Source organism: Mustela nigripes, chromosome 14 (genome assembly GCF_022355385.1).
Source record: "Mustela nigripes isolate SB6536 chromosome 14, MUSNIG.SB6536, whole genome shotgun sequence".
Classification (NCBI taxonomy): Eukaryota; Metazoa; Chordata; class Mammalia; order Carnivora; family Mustelidae; genus Mustela; species Mustela nigripes.
This window is the reverse complement of record NC_081570.1, coordinates 81,143,593-81,148,252: the sequence shown is the minus strand read 5'-3', so window position 1 is coordinate 81,148,252 and position 4,660 is coordinate 81,143,593.

Sequence of the window (4,660 nt, the reverse complement as noted above, 5' to 3'; positions counted from 1 at the left end):
ATCCTAGCATGGGAACAGAGAGACCACAGGACAGGACAAATACACACTACAGTTTGCCAGCTGGTGATAAATGCAATAGAGAAAAATAAGAAAAAATGGGCTGAGCGAACATTGAGGAGAGGGGGTTACAAATCAGAAAGGGTGGTCAGGGAAGGCCTCCTCAGCAAGAAGGCGAATTTGACCAAAAAGCTGAAGGAGGGGGCAAAGTCCACCTTCTGCCTTGTGCAGACCAATTCTAGAAGAAGCTGGGCTTTAAACAGCTGTGATCCAGAATACTTACAGAATTTTCCTTCTTTGAGGATGCTTCTCCCCTCTTCTATCACTTTTAGGGGAGTCAGCCGAGTATCATCTGTGCCACGGGTAACACAAAGACACAAACTGGAGCCGTGTGAACATCTTATCTGAGAAATTTTGTTTACTGAAGTGTCTGGAACAGCAACTGGTTGTTGAATGAGTTCCTCTTCTGCCAGTGTCTTCCTCTTTCCTCGGTGTCAGCGTAAGAGACACAGGCTCTACAGACAAGCGATGAACTCCATATCTGCCTTGTTTTTATTGTAAATACTATTGTTTTCATTCTGTGAGTAGCTCTCATTTGCTGAGCATCTACTGTAGGCTTAGTTGTAATGAATAGAGGAATAATCAGTGTTTTACAGAAGAAGGGTCTGCAGCACTTTTACATAGTGAAGAAGGGACAGGCATTCATTACAGAGTAGATGGATGCCCAGGTGCATTTTTAGATTCAACAACGGTGGACTTTAAAGCCTTGTGTAAAATGGGATTATTAAATGCGCTACATCATCCGGTGAGAAAATGCTTCCGCTTTTCAGTGGCAGATGTGGAGATGGGGATTTAGGAGACCTGGAAATATGAGCATCTGAAAAAAGGTGGAAGGGACCATGGGAGTGGACCCCAAGAGATGAGGGGCTACCAAAGCTAAAGAAGCAAGACAGCAAATGGGAATTCCCTGAGCCAGAATGGGCAGGGAGTTTGAGACCAGTAAAAACAAGTATTTCATTTGAGATGTATTTCCTATTCCATGCTGTAGTTCTGCTGCATGACCCAAATCTTCAGTAAAATCTGGAGGCAAGTGGTATTATCTTTAGGGAAAGGAGGGAAAAGGACTGTATCTGTAACAGCAGCTGTGGAAAACAAGGTGGCAGACAAGGTCTCAGCAGGAACCACATTGAAGGCAAGAGACAAGAGGCAAATGCGAGTCCCCACCAACCACACCACAGAGAATCCTAGGAAACATGAGAAAGGAGCTGATCTTACCTCTGTCTTAAGGATGGTAGCTCAAGTCCTTTTCTGTTTACCTTAAAGTTAAGGTAGGTCGCAGGTAATTGAAGGGCGTGGGGACCAGAATTTCGTCCCACCACTCTAGAAGGCACCATTCACATCACAGTCTGTGTCCAAGATGGCAGCCTTGTTGCAGACATGTGTACCTCATCTCATTTAATCTTGAAAGAAAGGCATTATTATCCCTGCCTTACAGATGAGGAAACTGACACTCTGAGAAAAAGTCACTTGTCCAAGTTATCATGTGTCTAATAATTAGGTGGAATCAGTGTTGAGATTCAGTTTGCTCCAACCCCCAAATCCATTCTAATGGCATATATCCCCTGCTTCCATGAAATGGTGACTACAAGAGGGTCTTCTACACACAGTGCCTCGCCGCCACTTTAGAACTATGCTCCCGCACCTAAAGTAGAGCAGCAAGGATAAGAAAGAAAGAAAGAAAGAAAGAAAGAAAGAAAGAAAGAAAGAAAGTCAGGCAGTCCACAAATTTTTCATCACAGCACCCTGGCTAATGCAAATTTGTGCAAATATGTACACATAGATGTGAATAAGAAACAAAGCTAATGCCAGACGTGTAGAGAAGCTAATAAGTGAAGGGAAATTGTGGCATGTGAAACACTCCACTTGCTGCTTCTACCCTATTCCTAAATCTAAACATCATTCCGTTTTAAATATATAATGCAGTTTCCTAAGACAACTTCAAAGGATCAGTACATTCTCCTGTTTTCTTTTCTCCTAAGAAAGCTACAAATGCCACTTACTTTTAATGTCACCAAGATGTTAGACTATCCTTAGCCAATCAAGCCCCAGCACCAGAGGAGTTCTGAGAGCAAGTCAAGTCTCATTTCCCTGGAGCTTTTCCCTTTCTCCATTATCTTCTCTCACCAATAACATCCTGATACCTTCCATTTCGCTCACAGTCAGCTTGTCGGGCTCTGTACACCTCCATGCCAAGCTTTCTCTGCATTTCCATTTTCTTGGTTGTATCTTCATTTTCATCCAGTTTTTAGATGCCTCTCTACGTGACTTAGCCTTCAATCAGAGTAACTGTTCTCTGCTTCTTTGATGTCGTGAGTCCAGAGGAAATCAAGTGGCTATAGAGAAGTGTTCTACATTTGTCACTCTAGTTAACCCACAAGAATTTAGGTTTGTGACAAGTTGATTTCTGAGGATAAGTCAAATTATGTCATATTCTGGAGAACTCATGACCCCAATTCTGGAGAAGCCTATCATGATCTGGGAGACTTCATCAAAGGAAAGACAGGGAATGCTACTGGTGGTGACCGAGAAGGGGGCATCCCTTAATCCTAGGCTAGCTCCTCGTCATTCTCAGTCACTAAAAGGAAAGTCTGAGATTGTACAGAAACTCCAGTGCCTATTCTTTGGTAGGAAAATTTAAGTTTCCCCAGCTTATTTTTTGCAATAATTTTTTTTGCAATATTTGCCCCATCAAAACATATGTAAAGGGAAGTAATTGAGAGAAGGGGAAAAGAGATTTTTTTCTTTTTTTTTCATACAACTGTTGTTGACAATCTAGGCGTTTCTCTGCTATAATAATCCAAGCCATGAAGCTCCTCCCACACTGTGGGGACATATCTGCAGGGGCTGACACCTCAATCACCTGCTCAGATCTTTTCTGTTTCAGTTGAACTTGACAAAGAAGTCATTATATCCCTTCTCTGACTATTCTCCACTGGAGATGCATAGTGAAAGATGCAAGAAGCCCTTTGGAGGCTGAGAGAATTCCTGTCTGTAAAATTTACTAGCCCTCTATTCTGTGAGGTACAGTGATCCCGAAGCTAATCAGGAGTCCTGGTAGGTGGATCTTTTAGGGACCAAAATGCTTGAGACAAAAAGGAAATGTATAGGCTCGCATCAGTGAAAAGCTACAAGGACTGGCAAGGCTGGATTCAGGTGTTCCAACACTGTCATCAGAAAGTGTCATCCTCTTTCGGTGCCATCCTCCCCTGCACTGCATAGCAAGCAGCCTGCCAGCAGCTCCACAGCCATTTCCTATCTTCCCATAACCTACTTGGAGGGACTCCTCCAAGAAGTTCAGAAGCATGCCACTGGATGTCAAAGCCTAAATTGACAGAAGGTAGACTTGACGATTAAAGCAAACATCCCAGGTACCTTAGGCAGTCATGGAGGAAGAGATATTTTAGGGGTGCTCAAGGTGATCCGGGAAGGTCTGTCACGCGATATGGGATGGAGGTCAGTGTGACCAGTTCTATCTGATAGGATTCTTTGTTTACAAACTATTGCCATGACCCAGGGGGTAATATGGCTAGTGCGTGAGCCCACCGAGAGGCTGACAATGAGGGTATGGACTGAACTGCATAAACTGTGAAATAGTCCCAAATGAAATCAAATTGTTGTTACCAGAAAAACAAAAGAGCAAGTACTGGACAAAGACAATAATTCCCTGTAGGGAGATGGAAGAAGGTGGACAACGAGCCCACCCACAGCCATTTACCCATTTCCAGCGGACCCTAAAATTTGTCAAGTATCCCATACTCAGTCTTCTGGGGGATCCTCAGAATCTGTTGGTAAAGAGAGGAAGGCAAGAGTGTACACAGCCCAGCTATGCTAGAAAAGGGTAGATTTTCCTTGTGGAGGGGCACGATCACACACTTAGGCCCGAAGAATACCACCATTCCTAGAAAACCAAATGGAACAATTTTCCAGTCCACCTTCCTCACCCTAAGGCTGCAGAATAGGGCTTTTTTGTTGTTACTTTCTTTTCCCTTCCAAGTTGTCCTTGATGATCATCTAAATCTAATATTCTTTTAGTGTAAATCCCCTCTTTATTGATGATGGGTCAACCAGACCACAGGCAAGCTCAACTATGCCAATAACTAACAGAATTTTAAATTTAGAACTATAGAATAAACATCTGAAACCAGTCCTGTCAAAACAAATTCTTATACACAGCAGCACCAGAGCAAAGATCAAAACTCAACTGAGAAGCCAGAAGTCTCACTGTATAAAACTGGGGGGAGCAGAAAGAAACACCACAGTTTGCTACAGGTGTTATGCCTCCTTATAGAAGATCTTCGGCTCCACACTCTGGGGTAGGGGGGGGAGTGAAGAGCCCCAATGTCCACCACTCATTAAATAAGAAAGACTCAAAATACGATTCCAATTATATGCTTGTTGAATGGTTATTAAGAGATCCAAAGCCTAAATTGACAGAAGGTAGACTTGACGATTAAAGCAAACATCCCAGGTACCTTAGGCAGTCATGGAGGAAGAGATATTTTAGGGGTGCTCAAGGTGATCCGGGAAGGTCTGTCACGCGATATGGGATGGAGGTCAGTGTGACCAGTTCTATCTGATAGGATTCTTTGTTTACAAACTATTG